This window comes from Mesoplodon densirostris, chromosome 13, assembly GCF_025265405.1.
Source record: "Mesoplodon densirostris isolate mMesDen1 chromosome 13, mMesDen1 primary haplotype, whole genome shotgun sequence".
Classification (NCBI taxonomy): domain Eukaryota; kingdom Metazoa; phylum Chordata; class Mammalia; order Artiodactyla; family Ziphiidae; genus Mesoplodon; species Mesoplodon densirostris.
The window spans coordinates 80,900,651-80,925,846 of NC_082673.1; the positions used below are offsets into that span (position 1 = coordinate 80,900,651).

Genomic DNA, 25,196 nt, shown 5'->3' on the forward strand with positions numbered 1-25,196 from the left:
CGATTCTGGAGATACAGACGTTATAAGACCCAGTACCTGCACTCAAAGGAGCTCTTCCTCCTTAAGGAGAGGAGACAGGAAGCCGACATCTGTTACACTTTAGGATGTTACAGACATTCTCCGTCAAGCTGCTCGGCGTCTGAGGTTCAAGGTGGCTGAGAACAAGCCAGGTGGGAAAGAGGGAGTTAGGAGCCAGGTCAGCTGGCCCCTCAGGAGCCCACGTTCCTGCTTCTCTCCCAGGCGATCACCCCTTCCCTGCTGCCCCGAGGCCAACATACAGAAGCCCCTGCAGAATTCTTATTGGGCCGAACTCAGGAACTCTGGGAGCAGGGAGTTGGCGTTCATGTAACTGTCCCGAATGCTGGCTTTCTCTGGTGTGTCTGTCCTTGCCCGGGTCTTTCCCGGATGCAGCAAGTGAGCCTTGGAAGGACTGTCCTGCACATGGGGATGCTGTCATCCGCAGCAACCCAGGATAACAGAACTCCTGGAAAAATCCCAGATTTCTTGCTGCCTAACAGTTCCCCTCTTTTGCTGGAAGGGATTAACAAAGACAGTCACGGCATCCATCCTGCCTGTCCGGCCTGGCCCCTGAAATTATTGTTAATGCAGTTTCCGAGTTGGAGGGGGCCTTGAACCCACCCCCTTTCTTATCCAAAGGAGAAAATAGGGAATAACGAGCCCCTGAGAGATGGGCTGATGCGGGTCACGCAGCTGGCGTGGCAGGCCTGCAGCGGGGAACCAGGGTCGGGCCTCGGGGGCGGCTCCCTTCCATTTTCTTCCCCGGTCTCTCTCCTCTGGGGGTCTGCAGATAAGAGACACCCTTCCTGGAAGGACAGCAGTTTGGGGACTTGGCAGATAAGGCTGAGTTGGGTGTGCCTGGCAGGCCCAGAATAAAAGGATTACCCAGAGAAGTTAGGAATTGACCTTCCTTGAGGTGGGTCCTCCCGATAAAGATGCTTTTGAAGTTCAGTTGGCAGGAGATAGGATCTGTGTGGCAGAGCCTGTCACCCGGGAGCCTTCTGGATGGATGCATCCTGATAGGGAAATCAGCAAGCTAACGATAGGGAAAGAGAACACTTATCACTGGAGGCCTCTGCAGGGCTTGCTTTGAGGTACTTCCTTCCTGTCCACCAGCTTCTGGAATCTGTCCCCACTTTGCAGATGCAAAAACTGAGGCATAGTTAATCCTTTTCCTTTTTTTTTTTTTTTTTTTAAATCCTGATGGAGGTATCATTGTTTCGATTCCTGGGACTCCTCAAAATGCTGAATGCTCATTATGCAACCGTTTAATTGAGCATATACTACAGGCCAGGCACTATGCTGTGTTCTGGGAGTACAGAAATCAGTAGGACCCTCTCTTTTCCCTTAGGGAACATTGATTCTCCTGTCAGGGGAGCTTTAGATGAGAAATCGGGTAATCACAGCAGAAGGTTCAAGGGCAATGCTGAGGATATTGGTTGCCCTAAGCACACAGAGGGTTGCACCGTGTGGACTTGGGGTGGTCAGGGAAAGAAGAAGGTAGCCCAGAGAGGAGGAGTGCTTTAGGTCAGAGTGGGGGAGAGAAGAGGGAATTGGAAACAGAGACCCAATCCTGGAAAGTCCATTTTGATCTTGTGCCAAGGGCAGCGGAGAGAGATTCCCGAAGTTTAAGCGCTGGCGTGAGAGGATGCAGCTGGCGTTTCAGAAAGCTTATTACCCTTGCTGCATCACTGAGACAGGATCAGAGTGGGGGCTGAAGCTGGCAGTGAGAGGTGATGGGGGCCTCACCTGGTTGAGAAAGGAGTGGATGGGAGAGACCCAGTAGAGACAGAATCCCCTGAAGGTGGTGTGTGATGAGCTTGGGGGTTTACAGGAAATGGAATTAAATGTGCTGCCACGTGTTTGGCTTAAGCCCCTACATGGATTTGATGCCACACACTGCTGCGTAGGACATGCTGGTGTGTGTGTGTGTGTGTGTGTGTGTGTGTTTGTGTGTGTGTGTGGGTGTGTGGTGGGGAGATGGCCTGGTAGGTCTGGAGCTGGGAAGGGGGTGGGTCTGAGCTGGACCATGGAGGGGGCTGCACCCCAGCGCAGTGGCGGGCAAGCCGCTGAGGGCTGGTGAGACCCGTGCCCAGGACTCAGGGCGCCGGCCAAGCTAGGTTCTTTCCAGCTTCTGCCTTGAAAGCTCTGAGACTGAAGACCTGTAGCCTTGTCTGTGCTACTTGGGTGGAGCCCTTTGCCCCTCACCCAGCATGCGTTTCTCTCCTTAAAACCACTGAACAGGAGCTTCCCTGGTGGCGCAGTGGTTGAGAGTCCACCTGCCGATGCAGGGGACACGGGTTTGTGCCCCGATCCGGGAAGATCCCACATGCCGCACAGCGGCTGGGCCTGTGAGCCATGGCTGCTGAGCCTGCACGTCCGGAGCCTGTGCTCCGCAACGGGAGAGGCCACAACAGTGAGAGGCCCGCATACCGCAAAAAAACAAAAACCAAAAAACCAAAAAACCACTGAACAGCATGAAGGAACGTTTTACAAAATGGAAAAGCGAATACAGCACCTCTTTCCCTTGACCTGTGGTGTTTCTCTTTAGCCTCACTGTCTAGTCCTTGTAGGAGGGAGTGGTGGGAGCTCTGGGGTCCCCCTGCCCAAGCCTGACTCCTGTCTTCAGTGGTGGCTGACAGTATAACCCACGTTCTGGTCTGTGAAATGGGTATAATCATAGCACCTCTGTGTCTTACATGTTTGTTGCGTGGCCAGAGGACACAGTGAACGTAGAATTCTGAGCACAGTGCCTGCCATGCCTTCAGGAGTTTGTCACATTACCCTCGCTTGCGCTGCTTTCCAGTTTGAGGGATTTTTTTGTTTGTTTGTCTGTTTTGGTTTTTCTTTGCTTTTTATTTTATTTATTTATTTATTTAAACATCTTTATTGGAGTATAATTACTTTACAATGGTGTGTTAGTTTCTGCTTTATAACAAAGTGAATCAGTTATACATATACATATGTCCCCATATCTCTTCCCTCTCACGTCTCCCTCCCTATTCCACCGCTCTAGGTGGTCACAAAGCACCAAGCTGATCTCCCTGTGCTATGTGGCTGCTTCCTACTAGTTATCTACCTTACGTTTGGTAGTGTCTATATGTCCATGCCACTCTCTCACTTTGTCACAGCTTACCCTTCCCCCTCCCCGTATCCTCAGGTCCATTCTCTAGTAGGTCTGTGTCTTTATTCCTGTCTTGCCTGTAGGTGCTTCAGGACCAGTTTTTTTTTTTTTTTTTTTTTTTTTTTTAGATTCCATATATATGTGTTAGCATATGATATTTGTTTTTCTCTTTCTGACTTACTTCACTCGGTATGACAGACTCTAGGTCCATCCACCTCACTACAGATAACTCAATTTCGTTTCTTTTTACGGCTGAGTAATATTCCATTGTATATATGTGCCACTTCTTTATCCATTCATCTGTTGATGGACACTTCGGTTGCTTCCATGTCCTGGCTCTTGTAAATAGAGCTGCAATGAACATTTTGGTACATGACTCTTTTTGAATTATGGTTTTCTCAAGGTATATGCCCAGTAGTGGGATTGCTGGGTCGTATGGTAGTTCTATTTGTAGTTTTTTAAGGGACCTCCATACTGTTCTCCATAGTGGCTGTATCAATTTACATTCCCACCAATAGTGCAAGAGGATTCCCTTTTCTCCACACCCTCTCCAGCATCTATTGTTTGTAGATTTTTTGATGATGGCCATTCTGACTGGTGTGAGATGATATCTCATTGTAGTTTTGTTTTGCATTTCTCTAATGATTAATGATGTTGAGCATTCTTTCATGTGTTTGTTGGCAATCTGTATATCTTCTTTGGAGAAATGTCTATTTAGGTCTTCTGCCCATTTTTGGATTGGGTTGTTCGTTTTTTTGATATTGAGCTGCATGAGCTGTTTGTAAATTTTGGAGATTAATCCTTTGTCAGTTGCTTCATTTGCAAATATTGTTTCCCTATTCTGAGGGTTGTCTTTTGGTCTTGTTTATGGTTTCCTTTGCTGTGCAAAAGCTTTTAAGTTTCATTAGGTCCCATTTGTTTATTTTTGTTTTTATTTCCATTTCTCTAGGAGGTGGGTCAAAAAAGATCTTGCTGTGATTTATGTCATAGAGTGTTCTGCCTATGTTTTCCTCTAAGAGTTTGATAGTGTCTGGCCTTACATTTAGGTCTTTAATCCATTTTGAGTTTATTTTTGTGTATGGTGTTAGGAAGTGTTCTAATTTCATTCTTTTACATGTCCCTGTCCAGTTTTCCCAGCACCACTTATTGAAGAGGCTGTCTTTTCTTCACTGTATATTCTTGCCTCCTTCATCAAAGATAAGGTGACCATAGTTGTGGCTCATGGGCTCTAGAGCTCAGGTTCAGTAGTTGTGGCGCACGTGCTCAGTAGTTGTGGCTCACGGGCTCTAGAGTGCAGGCTTAGTAGTTGTGGCACATGGGCTTAGTTGCTCCGCGGCATGTGGGATCTTCCCGAACCAGAGTTCGAACCCGTGTCCCGTGCATTGGCAGGTGGATTCTTAACCACTGTGCCACTAGAAAAGTCCTGGTAACTGTCTGCTCTTCCTTTCAACTTTGCGTTCTGTGCCGGCAACGAGGGGTTTGCCATCTCCGGGCCCCTCGTTTCTCTCTCGGTCTTGGGACCTAGTAAGACTTGGTAAATGCTTGGTGAGTGAATGAATGCAGTGATTTGTATCACAGTTGTTATTGGACAGCGTTCAGTCCTGCTCCTCTCAGGCTTTCCTGCCTTCTCAGAGGAAAACGTGGCAGAGAAGTCCTCCGAAGTTCCCAGAAGTAGGAGCCCAGAGGGAAGCAGTACCCTTCCATAGTCGTTATTTTTCCACTCAGAAGTCTGTCCCTGTTTTTGAGCAGCATTTACAATATTAAGACCAATTTTTCATACCCCCTCCCTGCTTCTCCCCAGTTCTTGGTTCATTTAACAAATGTTCATTCAGCGGATACATACCATGCCCCTACCGTGTGCCAGACCTTTTTAGGCACTTGGGGGCACTTCAGGGAACCATCTGCTGGGGAGGAAGCTGATCGAGCAAGAAGTCCGGTTGGCTGGAAGCAGAGGCAGCGAGGCCTTGGGTCTGGGTGTCTTGGGTCTGGCCCAGTCCTGGCCGTTCACTCCACTTCTCTGGCCCTCAGTTTGCACATATGTGGAGTGAGCAGTTAGATTAAAAACACCTTCGGAGTCTCTTTCCAGTAACTCTCGTCGAGGGCTGGGGGCTAGTGGAGAATGGATGTGTCTCCACCATCAAGGAGTTCACGGGCAGTGGAGGGGAAAACCGGGCCATAGTTGGGGAAGGAGAGCCACAGGTGTAAGGGACAGGGCGGTGGGACCAGCAGGGCACAGCACAGCAGTCGGGTGGCAGAAGGAGGCGGAGAAAGGTGTGCCCGCGCCAGGTCCGAGGATAGCAGCGTCTGCCAGGAGCCTTTTTCTCCAGTAATCCTTCCAGACTCGGGGGGCCTTGTCCCCCACGGTGGGCCTGCTCTTCATGTCAGAGCAGAGGGCAGCTGTTCATTCATTCAAAAGGGGCCGTGCCTTTTCCTGCCCGATTCTCAGCTCGCAGGTACAGCCGCCCACAACCCAAGGCACCGATGGGTCCGGAATCAGACGATGGAGGTTCTCAGGATGCTCTCCACCCCACTGGGCTTCACACCTCCATCCTGAGTTGGCACGGGCTTCCTTCCTATGCTGGAGGCGAGGGTCCCATATTAGTTTTCTGTGGCTGCCCAAACAAATGACTATAAACTAGATGGTTTAAAACCCTGGGCATGTATTCTCTTACAGCTCTGGAGGCCAGAATTCTGAAATCAAGGTGTTGGCAAGGTCGTGCACCCTCCAGAGTCTCCAGGGGAGAATCTTTCTTTGCCTCTTCCGGCTTCTGGTGGCTACAGGCATTCCTTGGCTCGTGGCTGCATAGCAGGGTGTAGGAAGGACTTTCATGGAAACCCCTGGTCTGTTGAGTTTGACCTTGTGTCTTTTAGGTTCACAGCAGGTAAACCCTGCTGGTGGGGACATCAGAGTGTCATCATCCTTTCTCTCCCTGGGATGTGCTCAGACTCCTTTCCCTCCATCACAGGTCCCTGATCTGCGGCAGGTATGCTGGCTGGCTGAGCCAGCCCGAGCCCCAGGCCCCTCACCCCCAGAAGGGGACCCCCTGGTAGGCCGTGGATGCCTGCTTTGGCAGGCTAATTGGAGGGTGGGTCTGTGACAGCTCCTCGGGTAATGAGTGTTTGTTTCTAGAGGACCCTGGGACATCACCCCGGGCTGATTGTGGGTTGTGTGCTTTCTACAGAGATGTGCATCTACCCACCATGACAAAGGGAGAGGTCAGAAGGAGGGCAGGGCCTTTCCTCCCATGGAAAACCAGACCTGAGGCCTCCAGTGGGAGATCAGGAATGAACTGGGCGATGAATCAGGAGGCAGGGAGGTCCACTCCCAGCGGGCTAGGTGGAGGGGTCAAGGGAGGGGAGGACCCTGGGATTCATCCATGAGGCCTGGGTCTCTGTCTCCTCCCCTCTCCCCCCATTCCCCCAGGTCCCAATCTGCGGCACAAAGTAGGCTCGAAACACACTATTGGTGGAAAGGAAGATAAATGGCAGAGGCTAGGGTGGGCGCCGCCCTGAGAAGGTGGGCCGTTCACCACAAGGTGTGTGTTCCGGACCGAACCACAGGGTCTGCACGTGGCCCTGCCTGGCCCCTGACATGCGGCTTGTTCTGGCTGGGTCCAGAGCATGCTCTGTGGCCCTGCTAAGAACAAGGCCACTTCAGGGAGGGTTCACACTGTGTTCTCCCTGCCCACTTGGAGACATCTCCCAAGGAAGGGGCGGCTTCCCTGGTCACTGCTACACCTTCCATAAAGACAGAAAGGAAAAGTGCCACGTGCTGCAAGACTCCTTTCAATCTCACGTTCACACATCTGGGTGAGGAGAGGAGCTCGCGCACGGGGCTTCTGAAACTCGCTCAAGGTCACACGGCGGGGTTGATGGGAAATCTGTGAGCACGTGGGGGCCTCGTTTATGGACTAGAAAAGTCTCGTTTGGACTTCCCTGGCGGTCCGGTGGTTAAGAATCTGCGCTTCCACTGCAGGGGGCACGGGTTCGATCCCCGGTCGGGGAACTAAGATCCCACATGCCCTGGGGCGTGGCCAAAAAGGAAAAAAAAAGTCTGCCTGCCCTCTTTGCCACAATTAACATTTATTGATGCCTGTGAATATGCCTGGGCGCTTCCTTGCGAGGCCACTCTGGGGTTTGCAGGCCTGGCATCCCTTGACCTTGGAGTGCCTGGTCACTTTCCACGCTGTCCTCCTCTGTTCATGTCTGTGCCCGGCCAGCAGTCACACACGGGAGAGCAGGAGAGTGGGGCTTGAGAAATGTCTGTGGAAGGACTACCTGGCTGACTGGACAAACGGATTCCACGGAGTTTTCCAAATGGCGGCTGGGGAGAAGTCCGGGATCTTTCAGAAACCGGGAGGAGGCTCTTGCAGACACCCAGGAGTGCACGCACACCCAGGAGTGCATACACACCTTTGTGATACGTGCCCACCTGTTCTCTTAGGGAACAGGCTCTGTGTTCAACTGTCCGTTCTAACAGGTGCAGATCTGGGGACCTCTGTTGTCCAGACATCCTGGATCTGGGTGCCTCTTGAGTGCAGAGCTTGGGGCCCCTTGTGGGGTGAGATGGCCCCCTTTCAAAAAATACCATTAGGAGGAGAAAAATGGGTCTGGGGACACAGTGGTAGGGTCTTCATTGAAAACTCTTTTATCCCTTCTGTGCTTTGTCTTATGAATGACTTCTCTCTCCAGATGGGTTTGTTTGTTGTTGTGAATGCAGCAGCTCAGACTTCCAGAGATGAGGGCCAGGCTGGCACGTGCAGCCTCTGTGGTCTTACAGATGTGCTGTGTGTCCTTGCTCCGCCAGGGATTCTGCATTAGGGACTGTAATGTGTCCCTGTTAACTGAAGATGCTGGGAGGTGACCGCTAACCCAGACACTGGTTTAGGTGAAAGCTGACCAGGGGAGCATATCTGGGAAGTTGCGGTGAAGGAGGTATAGTGGGTGGAACGTGTACCCCGTAAAGGTATTTCCACATCCTAACCCTCAGTACCTGTGAGTGTGACCTTGTTTAGAAGTAGGGTCTTTGCCAATGCCATCGAGTTAATGTGAGGTCATATTGGAGTAGCGTGAGCCCTGAGTCCAGTGCATGGTGTTTTTATAAGAGAAAGGGCACACACACACACACACACACACACGGACAAAGGCCATGTGAGGCTGGAGGCAGATTGGACTCTGCATCTCCTAGCCAAGGAACACCAAGGATTGCCAGCAAACCAGAAGCTAGGAAGAGGCCAGCAAGGATGCTTCTCTAGAGCCTTCTGAGAAAGCATAGCCGTGCTGACAGCTTGATTTGGGACTTCCATCCTCCAGGACTGTGAAAGAATTGATTTTTTTGTTGTTTTAAGCTACCTGGTTTGTGGTCATTTGTTACCTAGGAGCCCCTAGGAGCCTAACACAGAAGGGAATCCCATTCTGTCCCAGGCAAGGGCTTTCCCAGACTCTATTTAGGGCCTGCAGCTGTAAGCTGATAAGTGCACCTTCCTTATTTGCCTCTGCTGATATGATCTGGCATTCCCTCATTCAGTCATTCATTATCATTGGGCAGTTATACTGTCATGGGGTCTGTTGTGAAATCCGCTGAAAGCTGTTCTTCCCTATACTAGTCATTCAAGTCTCCAGCCTATACTTTGCTTCAGCCAGGTGGTAGCCCCGTCCTCTGGCTCTCCTACCTCCTTACCCTGATTCATGCCTTTCTCCTCAGCCTGGGGGCTTCTGACCTACCTAAAACCTGCCCATCCTTCTCAGGCGCAGACCCCTCCCAGATACCTTCTGGGATCTCTCGAGGGCTCCCCACCCCACCCAGAAGCCCAGCAGCCCTCTGAGTCGGACCACCTGTGGCTCTAGTCCTCGGGTTGGCATCTGGCTGTGCAGACGTGCCCCCTGCCTTACTGTGAGTGCGCTGCAGATGCTTTCTCATTTACCCCTCAGAGCCACTCTGGGAGGGGGTCCTTTCATCATCCCTGCTCTGCAGAGGAGGACCAGACAGGTGCGCACCCGGCTCACAACACGTCTGTGAGCAGATGGCATTCACACCCAGGTCTGCCCGGCCTCCCAGCCTTCCCCCTGAAGCCCATCCCCATGGCCCCCACCCTGTGCCCAGCCCCTGCGGGAGGTGGCCCCGCTCCTCGCTGGTTAGAGGGGTTTTCACGAGTTCTCGATCTGTCTGGGGTTGTTTCTGAGGGCTTTAGGAATATCTGGATTAGGTGAGCTCTTGAGAGGGTGGATTGTGTCTTTACCCATGGAGATTCTCTGCCCGCCCCCCCGCCCTGGGCTGGCATAGAGCAGGGACCCGATATTGTAGGTGACCAAAGGGAGGAATCAAAGGAGAAGCAACCCTGGAACCAGGGCACCATAGTGTCGCACGGGAGAGCCTGGCCTCTGGAACCCCCAAAGCTCCAAGATCCGGCTCTGTCGCATGACCTTGGGCAAGGTAGCTGCCCTCTCATGCCTCACCTTCCTCATCTGTAAAATGGGGGTAAGAGTAACATCAACCCCAAAAGCCTACTGAGAGGGTTCCAGGTGTTACTGTGGCTAAGTCACGGAAGGTTCTTAGCCACCTGTCAGTGTGATAAAAATGGGGGCTCTTGGATTGAAGCCCAGGCAGAGTCTGTTGAGGGTTCTTTAAGAATGGAGATGGGGCTTCCCTGGTGGTGCAGTGGTTGGGAGTCCGCCTGCCGATGCAGGGGACGCGGGTTCGTGCCCCGGTCCGGGAAGATCCCACATGCCACGGAGCGGCTGGGCCCGTGGGCCGTGGCCGTTGAGCCTGCGCGTCCGGAGCCTGTGCTCCGCAACAGGAGAGGCCACAGCGGTGAGAGGCCTGCGTACCGAAAAAAAAAAAAAAAAAAAAAAAGAATGGAGATGGAAGATCAGTGTTCTGGCCTTTGAACAGTCTTGCAGTGAGACCTCCAGGCAGGCCAGAGTATTGCAAAGGGCCCAGCAAGCCCCCCTCCTCTTGGGCAAAGCCAGGCTGAGCGCCGTGGTGCTGTTCCCTTCTCTGGGGAGGGAGGGCACCCTGGTCCCGGGCAGCCCTGCAGATTCCTCAGCAGCTGTCTCTTCACCTCTGGGGCCGAGGTGGTGGCAATAAGGCTGGAAGCCTGCGCACTGTGGGGAAGAGGGTTGAGTTTCGCGCAGGAAGAGTGGCCCCCATATCTCCCTTCAGTGGCATTTCACGCCAACCGCAGCGCCTGCCACGTTTGTTGAGAGCCTGGCCCAGGGCACTCTCCCAGCCCCCCTGCAGGGAGGGTTATGCCCATTTCACAGATGCGGGTCTGCGGGGGCTCAGGCTCAGAGATGTGGTCCTCCTGCACTTAACACCCGCCTCCTCCAGAGATGCTGGGCTCACCCCCTCTGAAATCAGTGCCGCTCCCGGAGGCCTGTCTGCTGTCGCTGCACCAGGGACGCACAGGGAGTTCTCAGATGATGGGAAGGAGGCTGAGGTTGGGCAGGGACCGCCCGGGGACTTGTGTTCACTGCTGGCCCATCAGTGTCACTGCCTGCGCTGGGCAGGTGCTTCCCAGTGGCCTCTGCCGGGCAGGCGCTCAGCTGGTACACTCCACTGCCTTGCAGGAAATCACCAGGCCGATCAGGAGGGCAGAGAGCTGGGCAACCCCTTGCCATCTGCCTGTCACTCAGAGAGTGCTTGATGGTTCCAAAAGGAGCTGCTGAAGCATGCCCTAAAGAGATGAAGAGGGCTTCCCTGGTGGCGCAGTGGTTGAGAGTCCGCCTGCTGATGCAGGGGACGCGGGTTCGTGCCCCGGTCCGGGAGGATCCCACGTGCTGCGGAGCAGCTGGGCCCGTGAGCCATGGCTGCTGGGCCTGCATGTCCGGAGCCTGTGCTCCGCAATGGGAGAGGCCACAACAGTGAGAGGCCTGCGTACCGCAAAATAAAATAAAATAAAAAAGAGATGAAGAAAGGCTCCTGCCTCACCCTCTCTCGGGCTTGGGGGTTTGGATGAGAAATCACTGGTTGCTCTCACCTGAGTTAGATGTGCCCCAGGCCAATGGCACAGTGGATTCAGCTTCACAAAACAGCTGTGCCAGCGCCCTACCCGTAGTGAATCGGATATATTGATAATTGTGCTGGGAGGGACCGGGACGTCTGGGCGTTTTGAAGCAACCAGGTGATCCGAATGTCAGCCAGGGTTGAGCTGCATTTGGTCACTTACAAGTGTGCCCTCCCTTGCCACCTAGGCACACATGGTCTGTGAAGACCTCAGACGAATCTCTCAGACGAGGTGACTCCGGAATGAGAGTAATGGTGGGAGCCAGGAGTGAGAGTGCCGGCAGCCGGCCGCCAGGCGCTGTGCTGAGTGTGTGTATTTTTCTCAATCCTCACCCTGCCCCCCTGAGGAAAGTTCTGGAAAAATCCCCATTTTATGGATGCGAAAACCTGAGGTCACAAGGGTGAAATACGTATCCAGAAGCACAGGGCTGGTAGGCTTGGACTTGGGCTGTTCACCAGTGACTTCAAAGTGCTGACCGCTAGCTTGACTGCCCCTGCCCGGACTGTGGGCGGGGACAGCGGTGCACTGAGATCGCTGTGGCTCTGGAAATCCCATCTGGATCCTACCCTACAGAAAACGAAAGCTCCAAGTGACCTCGAGCACCACGTGTAGAAACTGGTCTAAGTTGCCTTTTTGAGAAACATCTAGCTGAGGAAGTTCAGTATTTAAATGAGCAGGGTTTTGTGTTTTAGGAAGAAGGACATTTGCATATACACAGATCCAGGGGTTTCTATTTCTGTTTGAGAGCCGTGGGCATGGCGGGGAAGAGCAAGACTGACTCTCAGAAAGCTGAGATGATCAGATGCTGCCGGATGCTCTCTGGGGCCTGGAAGGCCGACGTTGCTGATACGTGGCCCCACTGGTGTCTACATTTTCCATGCTCTGCTTAGAGCTCTCATTTCTTTGCGTTTATCCTCAGATGCCTCTGGGTTTGATCATTTCTCACACCCTGAGTGCTGTTTCTAGTGCAGCAGAGTTCCACTCACTCCTTTCCCATACGTTATTGAAGTTTTACCAATAAAAATCTTCATCATCATCATCATTATCATCGAGATTGTTGTCATTTATTGCACAAACAGCATTGTGATTCCCAAGAACAGAAATGGTTGAGAAAATGAAATCACTAACCACCCTCCCCCTGACCAATCAGATTGCATTCAGATATCTGATATGTCTGTCCATACATTAAACTTAGGATTTGATACAGGCATAGGTGTAGGGAATATTCTGTAATCTGACATTATATCCTAAGCATTTTTCCATTTTGTTCAAGCACCTTACTAATGACCATTTTTAAAGAAGTTCATCAAGTCGATACATCATCTTCTAAACCAGTTCTCTGTTGTTAAAAAGGAAGGTTCCTAGTAGTTTGCTGTAATATTGATACTTAAGGGTGCTTTGCGCAGCTCTGTGCATATGACTCTTCTGTTCTTGGAAAATCCTTTGGACAGATTCTCAGCAGAAGGATTATTGAGTAAAAAGGCACAGTTTTATGACTCTCGACCCATATTGCCAAGTTACTCTCAAATAAGGTTTTTGACGCTAGTCCCATCAACATGTGGACATGCTTGTTTCACCACAACTTCATCAACGCCAGGTATCATTAGCTTAAAAAAATTATCATTGAGTTGATGCAGAAGAGTCTCTTGTTAACGTTCTTCATACTTTTTTATCCTTAATGAAGCCAATTGTTTTTTTTTTTCTTTTTTCATCTGCTTGTTTACCATCTGTCTTGGGGAATGCTGATGTTGGCTGCTCCTCCAGCCAAATTCGTGACTTTCCATGTGGACGCCTTCAAGTTGAGCCAGTTGCAACGCGGCCTTTACTTAAACTGAGTGAGCTTCAAAACTGAGCCTTTGTGTGGACTGCTGATCGGCACATGGGCTCCTGGGCTTGGAAGCTGGGACTGAAACCCCCTGCCCCTCACGTGCACCGTGGAGCTCTGTGTGCGATCTGAACTTGCCCTTGTAGTCTTCAGGGCTTCAGACTTCGTATTTGTCCCCCTAGATTTGTTTACTGAACAAGGCAGGATTTGTCTTCGGAAAGCTCTGCGACATGGCTTTCAACTATTTTTGGGCTTCCTAGCTTTAAAAAAGAAGTGAAGAAAAGTCCCAGTGTTTCCTGTTAAGTCGCTTTATTTGTGGTGCTGTCTGTGTTTCTAGATTGCTTTCTCTGATTCTTCTCTTACTTCTTCACCTTGCCACATCCTGTGGGGCTGGGAGGCTCCCCCAAGCCCTGGTTAGTGCTCCCTGTCTGTCGTCGGGTGCCTGGAGTCCTCGTCTGGTTCTTCAGCTAGAACCTTCCTCTCCAGGATGGCTGAGGCTGGTTGGGAGATGCCAGGATGGATTTTAAAGAGCCTTGTTTTCCCTAAGGAAGAGCAAAGCTTATGTTTTGGGGGTTGTAGGAGTTGCCTACATTCAACTCGGGGAATAATTGGATGGGAGTTGGCATTTCAGTTTAGACTTAGAGAATCTTAGCGTGACCAGAAACCCCCAAGGTTATCCCCTTCACAGTGTTTCTGAGGGTGGTGTCACTGTTGCTTGCATCCCTCCTAAGCTGGACAACCTGTGTTTTTCTTGTTGAATAAAACAAGGTCGTACAGACCTAATGTTCTTAAAACAAGAGTGTGGGGGGAAAAAAGGTGAGGGACTCGGGAAAGGGCTTTATTAGGTGGATCTGGCTACAAACACAGGACATTCCACACAGTATGTGTTCAAAGCTGGCTGTGTGTTGAGGAAGCTCTGTGAGCCTCATTTCACCCATCCGTCACTTGGGGACACTAGAGCTGTGTTTCAGGATTGGTGATCACGTGGAAAGCCCACCAGCACCCAGCACTGAGGAGGCTGGAGACGCGTGGCCGTTCTGAGTGATTTCTGTAGGATTGATCTGTTCTTCGATGCCAGGGTTTCATTCCTTTGTGCCGATTCTTGGGTTGACAGTTGACCTGTGGTCATAGGGGAGCATTTCTACTTGTGAGAAGTCTTGCTCTTCTGCTGTCCTCCCTGCCTTTGGAGAAGTTGCATGACTGCTTGGCTGGGCCTATGATGTGGGCAGATAGAAACCCATGGGTGACTTCGGACCAGACCCGTCCGAGCGTCTGGGAGCTGTGATTGCTTGACAAGGAAGGGACTGGTTTCTTCTTTTTAGTTTCTTGCCTCTCTCACCCCTGACGTTTGTGGACTGAGTCCCATTTCTGCCTCAATGGCTCCTGGCGCAGTTCTTACCAGGCCCCTGGGTCTAGGCCCTGAGCCCAGCTCTGGGGAGTGATCTGAGGAAGACTGTCCCTCTTTTGGGAAGTGGAGGGGTTGCTTTTCCTCCGCTTGATGTTCCTTTCGCCCTTTGAACCAGGCTTTGAGGGTTGGGATTTGTGGACTTGCACTTGGGGTGCCAAGGCGTTGGGGGGTCACCGCCCCCGTGCCCACAGAGTGGCAGTCTCATACCCCCGAGCAGCAGACCTCAGAAGACGCATCCAACAGCCCCAGCCTTTGAACTAACTGTTGGGGAGATTCAGGGTCTCCAGCTGCATCTCCCTTCCCTACCGCTGACCTGCTGTGTGAGTTTAGATGAGTCCCTTGGTTCTTTTTTTTTTAAAATTAATTAATTAATTAATTAATTTTATTTTTGGCCGCTTTGGGTCTTCGTTGCTGCACACGGGCTTTCTCTAGTTGTGGCGAGCGGGGACTACTCTTCTTTGCAGTGCGCGGGCTTCTCATTGCGGTGGCTTCTCTTGTTGCGGGGCTCTAGGCATGCAGCTTCAGTAGTTGCAGCACGTGGGCTCACTATTTGTGGCTTACGGGCTCTAGAGCACAGGCTCAGTAGTTGTGGCGCACGGGCTTAGTTGCTCCGCAGCATGTGGGATCTTCCCGGACCAGTGCTCGAACCTGTGTCCCCTGCACTGACAGGCAGATTCTTAACCGCTGCGCCACCAGGGAAGTCCGCCCTTTGATTCTTGAAGCTTCATTTTTTTTCTCTGGTAAAGTAAGAGGATGAATGTTCAAAGCTTTCACGCTTTCTTAAAGCCCTCAAACCCCTTTGGCCCAGCTGAAGTCTGTGTGCAGGCCTTATGCAGATAACTATTAAAGCAGGGCTGTTGGAGTCAAAATGGGGATATGGTCCCCATGCTGACCCCTCCTCAACTCCATTGAGCCCCCAGGAGGGGACTCACAGGAGACTTTTGAAGCCAAGGGATTTGTGGGGTGCAGCTGGAAAGGGTAGCACCAGATGGTTCTTATGTAGGCCTGTGACGGATGATTAAATTACAGCAGCATCACTTTTGAGTGCCCGCTATATGTCCAGTGCCTTGCATAGGTGCTGTTCGGTCCCTGTGGGCACTCTGGTAGGTTTGTATCGCAGAGGCTCTGGGAGGTGGGTTCTTCCTAGCCCAGGTCGTGCATGAAGGAAGTGGTGGAGCCTCAGCTCCAGCCCAGATCGCTCAGCAGCAAAGCCCGTCTGCCTGGACTCTGAGCTTTACTGCGTCTTCAGAGCTGTACCTTCAGTCTGACACTCAGCATCCCACTGGCCCTGGAGGTGGGTCTCCTCTGCCTACCACCTGTGATGGCCCCAGCCTGTAGCCTTTTAGATGCTCCCAGCTCAGGGATGAGTAATAGGCCAAAGTCCTCTGTGTTTTCTAGAACACACTGTCCTGCTTAACAAATAGCCTCTGTGACGTCACTCGTTTCATAATTTTCCCAAGTAAATGTTATCCCTTTCCCAGTGTCCTCATAACTTACTCTTGTTTGCACAAACACCAGGCTCCTATGTATTCCCCTTTCCCTTGGCACTCCTATCTGTTTCCCTGGGCATCACCCTCAGATATGAGGACTGTCAGTGGGTTGGGGGGGTGCCTGGGTGAGGATGGCTCCCCAGGGTCTATACGTTTCTTAGGGCTACTGAGGCTGGCGTCTGGGCTTCTCCAGTGTTGATTCTGCCCCCGAGGCTGCTGTCTGAGAATGGAGGCTCTAGGCACCTCCCAAGTCCCCATCTGCTTCGGGAACACGGTAGCCTAGGCATCCCAAGCAACCGTCCAATACCTAAGAGATGGATGATTTAAGAAATCTTGCACCAGTTCCGAAGCTTAGGTTCCTAGCTGTCACCTAGCGCCTCTGTTTCGCAACCTCGATGGCTTCCTGTCCCTGTAGGATTAAGTCTCCAAACTGCAGAACTGTGTTCAGGACCTTCCATCAACGTTGCTTCCCCTGGTAATGGGAACATCACAGCCCACATACATGGTGATGGATGTAGTGGTTACGGAAGGCATCCCCTATCGTACGTCCTGGGCTGTCACGGCAGCCCCATGATGAGAGGGCTTACGTACCGGGTATCTGATGAGCAGTCAGAACTCAGCTGACTAGTGTTAATGCCTCGTTTCTCTTGTTTCATATGCCTTCCTCCATTCTCTCACTTCTTTCAAGCTGCTGATTGCAGGTCACCTTCTCTAGGGAGTTCTCTGTGAGTGGCTTACTTGTCATCTTCATCGTGAATATTTCTTGAACACCACGATAAATGCTTACATGGATGACATAATTTAAACTATACAGAATTATTATTGTTCATTTGTTGTCTAGCTGTGTAGGTGTGACTTTCTCGTTCAACCAAGTTTGTCTGTTTATATATCCATTGGTCCATCCAGTCATCACTGAATCGTTCAACAGAGCTCCTTTCCTGTACTGGGTTCCGGGAAAACACAGATGAAGAATATGCACCTCTTCCTTAAGGACCTGGGACTCATCACATGTTAAAACAACTACGGGTGTTTGCTAATTCACAGCTCTCCTTCATTAATCATAGCCTGGAGCCCAGCCGCGGCACCCTTGTCAATAAGGCGGCTGTCCCAACTAGGGGTGGTCTGTTCACGTGTCCTGGCCCTAAAACCTTCATCCTGGTGGCACAGGGCCTGATCATCAATCATGAGGACCTTCTTGCTGTAGGTTGGGTTTCCTGGGAAGCAGATGCTGAGATTGAGGTTAGTACGTGGGATGTTTACTGTGTAGTGCCTTTGGAATCAACAGCTGTGAAACTGAGGAGGAAGACGTCAAGGAGGGGCAGAGGGAGACGCTGAGCTGTGACAACGGCTAACCAAGACCCCAGCCAAGCCCCTGGGAGCCCTGGCGCTAGAATGGCCTTTCAGAATTGCCCGGAATTGAGATGAGGATTGATCAGTCCTTGTTTGAAGGCTCCCTTGGGAGGGTGTGCCACCTTGAGCAAGGCAGTGTCTTCAGCCAAGACCGTCTCCAAAGAAGGCAAACAGCTGAGGGTCATCTTCTGCCAGCATGTTTGGCAGTTGCTTTGGATGATGGCTGGATGGATCGATGTCTGCTTTGTTCACCATTCTATCCCCACACAACAGGCACCCAGTATTTTGGGGGATGGCATTACTTAAGCTTTATGGAAACAGCATGATTAAGTCATCCAGCAAGTATTTACTATTTTAACAATGATTTTTTTAGCATCTATTATATGCCAGGCACTGTTGCTGCGCTTATGGAGTTTATAAGCTACGGGGTTTGGGGAGGGTGGTGGTTCAACATTGGCTTCCTGGAAGAGGGGATATTCATTCTGGGGTGTGACTTCCTGGACGGTGGGCCCTGGCCCAGTGTTGGACCCGGTGTTTCCTTGGCTCCCAAGGAGATGACTTATCGAGATGGAGAGTGAATGGGTAAGGGCTGTTTTTCTCATGGAGGGAGGGGACTCTCCATCCAGCCCACCTGTTGCTGCACCTGTCTGCCATGGGAAATTCCCTGCTGAGCTTGCGTCCACTGACGTTTGAACTCCCTGTAGCCTGGAACTTCCCCAGGGCTCCCATTGGCCTAGTGACTTTTGAGTAATTGGAGAGTGGAGGGACCACTCTTTTGAGCTGAGTGGAAACATGTATTTTTTCCTTTGTGAGTCACCAAAAACTACAGCCCAGTGTATGAGCGACCTCGTAGTTGCTTTTATTTTCCTGTATGTAAATCAACTGTCTTTACAGTTCAGGAAGTAGAGACTCTGAGCAAGGAGGGTGAGATGGAATCAGTGAATTTTAGAGCTGACAGCGACCTAGAGATTGTGCCATCCAACCCCTTCCTTGGCAAGAGGCCCCAAGTGGGGAAGGGACTTACAAGGTCACCCAGCGGACTTGGACTTGGAGGGGGGCAGGGCGTCGGACTCCCTGCAAAGTGTTGGCCAGTACAGTTCGCCGTTTCTTCCCAGCCCACTCACCTCCCCACTGGGCACCAAGGTGTGCTCCACAGCCTGGCATGTGGCAGGTTGTTTTCATCTTCGCGTGTCACCCAAGTGATCTGAGAGGCTTTTACCGAAAGTGCTAGCTTTGATGTTCTGGGTGACAAGACCCAAGTGCAGTGGCAGGAAGGGAGGTTTTTGGGGTTGGAGAATCGAAAACTATTTACCTTGGGGTTGATTTAATAATCTTACAGCCCTGGGGTGGGAGGGGCGGTGGGAGGATGTTCGTGGGAGAAAGTTGAATGTAGGTGCAGGTATGAAAAAGAGAGTTTGGGGTAGAAGTTCAGGAGGTGAAATGCTGCCTGGTAAGGCTGACCCTCCAGAAGCCCCTTCCTCCCCCGGCTACCAATGCACCCTCTGTTTTGATGGGAGGATTTGCACGGCACTTTACAGTTTACAAAGCATTTTCACAGATATTATCTTCTTCCGTTGACACACAGGGTAGTGCTGTCAAATGCTGTCTCCCCCGTGCTTTCAGCTTTTGCGGGGAGCTTGGCTGGGAACCCGGGAATCTCTTGACTCTAGATCCTTTCTTCATGGGACAGAGGTGGGTCCTCACCCTCCCTCCTGGGGGAAGGGTAGGGTTTAGGAACTGTTTCCGGAGCTAGACTTCTGCACTCGCCACCAGCCTCTCCCCTGCGGAGGACTTGGGCACTGTTCCCACACATCCCGTGCCTTTGTTTCTTGAGCTGTAAAATGGCCATCCCAAGAGTCCACGCCCGCCTCCTGGATGGTGGTAGGGCTGAGAGCACTGCCCAGTTCCTGGCACTGAAGTTGGAGAACTGGGAGAGGACTACTTTAGGTGGTGTTCCCACCTTGCTTTCACAGCAGCTCTGGGGTTCCAGGGACCTAAGGGCTGGTCTCTTGGCCACCAGATCTGAGCACCCTCAAGTGTAATGGGTGGTGCTACTCCTTCTGGGTCTTTAATCATTCTGGTCCCTCCACCCCTGAAAATAGGAGGATGTGTAGTGAGTGGCAGCTGTGTACAGCGACGCGGCATTGTACAGCACGGAATGGCTCATATTCAGAGCAGGTTTACACAGGAACTGGGTTGATTTCCTTTCCTAACTTCGTATTAAAGAAATACGTGAACAAACATTTTTGACGAGGTACGTCATTCACAAGACAAGACACAGAAGGGATAAAAGAGTTTTCAGTGAAGACCCCTACCCATTCTGTCCCCAGACCCATTTTTCTCCTGGCTGATGACACTGATGTCCCCAGGGTGTTGGGTCTCCCAGAGATCATCCTTGCGTTACTGAAACTCCTTGAAAAGGAAGCTGTGTTTCTGTGACCGCATCTCAAAACAGGTGTCGAGCATCAGATGCGTACAGTGCTAGGGTGGCCCTGAGGGGAGAACACAGGACAGGGAGCCTGGATCTCAGCCCCCTGTAGCTGCACTGAGAACCTCAGCATAATGGGGCCTGGGGCCTCGGCTTCAGGGGCAGGGCTGGGCTTGGTGCTGGCTGCTCCCTGGCCTGGAGTGCATGCCTCCCTGCTGCCTGTGGAAATCCTGTGGATGCAGCTTGGGTGCAAATCCCAGCTCACTCATGCTCCAGATTAAACCCCGGGCAGGAGGCTGTCTCCAGCCTCAGTTTCCTGCAGTGTGGAAGGGGAATAACAGTAGAATTTGCCTGAAGGGTTCTTGGGGGAATCAAATGACTCAAGATGCAGACAGCTCTCATAACACTGCCTGGCATGTAGCGAAAGCCAGCCTTGGCTGCAGTGGTCCATACTGCCTCTGCCTTCCTCCAGGGTGCCCCCCGCCCCCCGCTGGATGGCAAGGATGTGGGCCCTCCAAGCCTGGCCCTGGGGCGTGGGAATAGAAGTAGCCATCATCTGTCTTTCTTTTTCTTGGCAGGAGGGGTGGTAGTTCAAATTCAACTTCAGTTTTATCCTTTGTAGTCTACACAATAAATCATAACATTTATACATCAGGTGACTGGGTTTTGGTGGGAAAGGTTTACGGTTTGGGCCTGCATGGATGGTCTGTACTAGACCTTTAGGCCTGTTACCACCCTCCTGCGCACCCCCGTACCCCCAGCTCTTGGGCATCTTTTACTTGGATATGATTTCAGACTGGCAGAAAAAATTACAACGATGATACGAGAACTACCGTACACCCAGATTCACAGATTGTTAACTCTCTCTGCACCCTGCCCCCTGTACAGACACACACACGCACACACACACACAATTTTTCTTCCGAACCATTTCAGGGTAAATTGCAGACATTGCCCTTTTATCCCTAAACGTTCTGCGTGTGTTTCCTAAGAACGAGGACATTCTCTTACATAACCACAGTGTAATGATCAAATTCTGGAAATTTAGCATTGCTACAATTGTATTATCTAATCCACAGGCCATGCACAGTTTCATCAGTTGCCCCAATAACGTCCTTTTGGACTGTTTTTTTTCTGATTCCAGGTCAGCACTGTGTTTAGTGGCCATGTCTCTTTAGCCTCCTTTTATCCTAGAGCAGTTCCTTGGCTGTCCTTGACCTTGACATTTTGGAAGAGTCCGGGCCAGTCGCTTTGCAGAATGCCCCTCAGTTGGGGTCAGGGCCTTCACTCTTGAAAGCTCATACTGTACCCCTTGCTTTGCTACGTGTGCCCCTGTAATCCTTGGTGGTGCCATGTGGCTGGTCCATGTTTTGTAGATGAGGCATAGGGAGGTCAAGTGACTGGTCCCTGGTCACATTCCCAGGAAGTGACAGAAGTGGGATTCAAATCCAGGACTGTCAGTCTGCCTGCCAGGCAACAGCAATAACGACAGCGATGAGACACTGAGAATAACAAAAGTGTTAAGCACTTACCCTGAGCCACATGTCGCGTTGTACTTTCTACGTACGTTGCTGTGGTCCCCACCCCAGCCTCGGAAGGTAGCTGCTCTCACCAGCCCTGCTTTACAGATGATGATCAGAGAGGTTAAGTAGACTGCCCAGGGTGCACGGGTGCTGACTGGTGGGAACTAGCTCTGACCCACCCAGCCTGTGTTCTGAGTCTGTACACGTTGCCTCTGTGCTCTGGCCTGCTGGATCTCATAGAATCGGGGGCAAGCGTGCAAGCCAGGCTGGGGCCTTCACCAGCTTTGCCCCTCCAGGAGAGGCACAGGAGTACCTGTGTTTATGTCCTTTTCCGGGGGCCTTCTCCAGGGGGAGCAAACACATCCCAAGGCCGGGGCCTACTCTCGGGGGCTTCCTGGGGGAAGCTGTCCTGTCCTCTGTTCCTATAGGCACTGCAGCCCACCACTATGGTCTGTTTGCTGTGAACAGGTGGCATTTTGATGATTTCCAGGTCAGGAGTCCCCGTGCAGTCGCTTATTTCATGGCTGGCTCACTCTTTTCTGCCAAGCAGCCCAGGGCCCTATATGGGGTGGCTGGTCCCGGCTGCCATCAGTGTGCCCAGGTGGCCCTGCTGCCCAGGCGGCATCCATGTGGCGTCCGGGCCGGCTGCCCAGTGACACGGTGGCCTTGCTCACAGCAGAGCTGGTGATGAATCACCGGTGCTGTATATCACACTCTGTACCCCTTACTTTCTCATTGGAGAAGGGAGATGGTACAGCCCCTTTTTTCAGGTGGTAGAAAGGAGTAGGCGCTCTGGAACTGTGACACGCTTGAAATGCTATAGGCAGAGCAGGGAAGATCTCGGCCAGGGGGCTGGTGTCTGGGCCCCCATCCGCCTCTCACTTACTTCCTTGGGACCTTGGGGGACACGGGTCTGCCCGTCACGGGCACTCAGGCTCCCCGTTCATCAGAGCACAGCGCTGGGCCCCAGCAGTGAGCTCCCTCCATTCCAGGCGACATCAGGGAAGTATTGTCAGCATCCCTATGAAAGCCCGTGGCCCCCTTGGTTCAGGTTCAAGTGTAGAGTATCTCCGAGAGCCACAGAGCAGGTGGAAGTCTATCCTTTGGGCAGCGTGTCAGGCAGGAAGGTCTGGGAGCAGCAGCCCCTTCGCCCTTCGGGCCCCGGCCCCGGGCACATGCTACCTGCTGGGCGTCCGCCTGCCGCCTTGCTTCCTCTTCTGCTGCGCTGGCCAGGTTCCTGGGAGGAGCAGCCGTGCGCGTCCTGTCACCCTGTGCCCGGCCAGTCTCCTTTCTCCCTGGCTTGTCTCTCTACGTGACCACACTGCCTGTCAGGCTCCGTGTGTTGAAGCAGGGCTGTGACCTTCCCACTCGCACCCTGGCCAGCCCAGGCCGCCCTCCCCGCCCCGTGCTCTGGCCTTGCGCCTCTCTCTGGCTGGGCCGACCCCTGGGAGGAAGTTAGAAATTTTAGCTTCCTAATTTCCATGGAACATTGCTCCATGCATATGGTTTAAAACATTAATTAAAAACATTAATCAGTCTGGCTGCCTTGGAGAGAGGCTCTTTTTCTGTAGGAGCTGACCTTCTGGTTCCTGCAGGCTCCTTACAAGGAGGAGGGGTACAGGGATGAGCCTGCACACCAACAATTCAGCCACGGGTTTGCCGACACCAGTCAGGCAGCCTCCTCAGCCCAAGCTTTAGTTTCCACATCTGTAAAGTGGAGATGATGGTCATACTTGTGACCTGACCTCCTGGGGTCCTGGTAGGTGGTCATTGAGGTCCGGGAGGATATCACATTTCCCTAGTACTTAGAGTTTACAGAGCCCTTTTTGCATACACTATCTCACTTAATCCTGGCAGCACATCTGGGAGATGGGGTAAGTGTCATCCTCCATCCCATTTCACAGATGAATAAACTGAGACTTGAGAGCCACAGCCAGGCCTGGAGCTGAGTAGCTGTGACGCAGACCTCAGCTTTTAGTGCCGTTTGCGTTGGCTTCACTTGTTCCCTTAGCCCCCCATGTATTGAGGCCTCTCACTGGTGGTGAGACAGGAAGAGGGGAGACCTTGTTTTCCCCCCCTTATTGGGAGGAGACGAAGAAGTTAGGGCCCGGGCATTTGCCTAAGTGCGGTCTTAATGACAGCTGACGTTTCTAAGTGTTCCTGACGCGCCAGGCCAAGAGCTAAGCTCTGCGGAGATTCTCGCCTCACGCTAAGAACAAACCTTTAAGATGAGAAGCTGAGGCCCAGAGAGCTGAAGTCACTCGCTCAGGCTCTTCAAAGGACCTTTTCAGTCGTAGAACTGGGATGCCAAGCCAGGCACTCTGACAAGAGCCTACAGTCAACCAGGAAGCTGGGCTGCTGCCTTTTTTGGGTAATGAAGCGAATGCATTTAGACAATGAGGCAAAAAGTGCTTTCCTGGTCAAAATGTCTGAGAAGCGTGGGAGGCTGCCCACAGAGGGAGCGTGGATGTGCTGAGGATGGCATCTTTCTCAGCGCATGGCTAGTCAAGGGGGCTTCTCTGAGGGAGGGGGGGATTTGCCCTCTCCTGCTGGGAACTGGGACTCGGATGGATTAAACCAGCGCTTGATGGGAGCAGACAGGAACTCTCTGGGGCTTGCAGAGCTCCTGTAGGTCGGTCCGTGATGCTAACACATCCAAGGGAGGAATGTGACAACCAGAAGGCTTCAGAGAGGCAAACCGGGGCCAAGTTTTTTTTTTTTTTTTTTTTCCTGGAGGAGAGAGAGGGAATTGATGGCGGGGAATCCAAACTGCCTGGCTTCCTCTCTCTCAGCTGAGCGAGCAGCCTATGTGCTGCTCCGGCTCTTCCCAGACTTGAGGGCAAATTCCCCTTCAGAACTTGTCAGCCTTCTATCTCCTGAGCCTGTGCTCACTGAGCCTCATCTCCTTGATGATCTGGCTGCCACGATGCTGGGAGTTTTTGCGGGGAGTAGGGGTGGGCAGGAGGGAGGTCTGGAAGGGGAAAGGATCACCCATTGTAAATGTGACAGTGTGGCTTTCTGTGGGTGCTGCACCACCCCTTGAAGGAGACGAGAGGGTCCGTGTCTGTGCCCACCCAGCTGAGCATTCAGCCCTGCTTCCGGGGATTTTAGGAGGTCCTCCCCGAGCTGGTAAACCAGGGGCGGCCCCTGGGTCCCATTCCCCACACCACTCCACCCTTTTGACCTCTTCATGTAAGTCATCTCCATTAGCAGTTAGGATAAGAATCTCTGGCGAGGCTACGTGTTTGGTTCCCTGAGTAACACACGATGTCCACTGATCCCATGTTACTACATGACAGTGTTGAGGGCAGATAAAGCTTACAACCAAGTTAATCTGATGCAGCTTCAATGATTCACATACTCCCCACCGTCCATAGAATGGGTTGGGCTTCCAGGGACTGGCCATTCTCAGAATTAAGTTGTTGGGTATGTTTCTCCTTTCCCTCTACTCAGAATTCCTGGAATCAGATGAATGAAGAAGTTTAGTGGGGAAGGAAGGGGACCATGATTGATGGAGGGGGGGCTTGGGAGTCGGGAACCCCTGACCCTCTGTGGCCTGGCTGCTTACGTGACTTCTGAAATATGCAGCTGCCAAGACCAATCTCATAGGGTCAAGTGGCTTCATGTGTTCAAATGTCCAACACAGTGCTTGGCACATAATAGCTACTCAATAAATGCCTGCTCTTCAGATGCTTCTCATTTAGCATAGAGTAAATATGCACTTCTTATTTTTTAAATGGATGAAATCTCTCATTACCAAATTCATTCATGTGAGCGCTGACACTAATAATTCCCTTTTCTTGTATATTTCTAGCATCCTGTTCCACCTGGGATTTAGGTGCCTTTAACTTGAAAAAAAAAACCAACGTATCCATTCAATACTCCAGAGGGACTTGAAAACTGTTCTTCCCTGAACTAAAGCTGGAATATCATGGGATGTGAAGAATCAAGGTAAGGGATTTTCTCCTCTTGAGCCTTATGGAACCAAAGATGGCCGTTGGAGTTGGTTATCTCTCGCAACACA

General features: G+C 51.9%; 1 long non-coding RNA gene across 6 annotated transcripts in view; it reads left to right on the top strand.

Annotated features, from left to right (window-relative positions):
* LOC132501094 (uncharacterized) overlaps positions 1-25,196 on the top strand; it is a 247,940-nt gene that overhangs the window by 121,175 nt on the left and 101,569 nt on the right. For all 6 annotated transcript variants that reach the window (XR_009534136.1, XR_009534135.1, XR_009534134.1 and 3 more), the window contains one exon: positions 24,987-25,123. This is a non-coding gene — a long non-coding RNA (uncharacterized LOC132501094). The remainder of the gene's footprint in view (positions 1-24,986; positions 25,124-25,196) is intronic.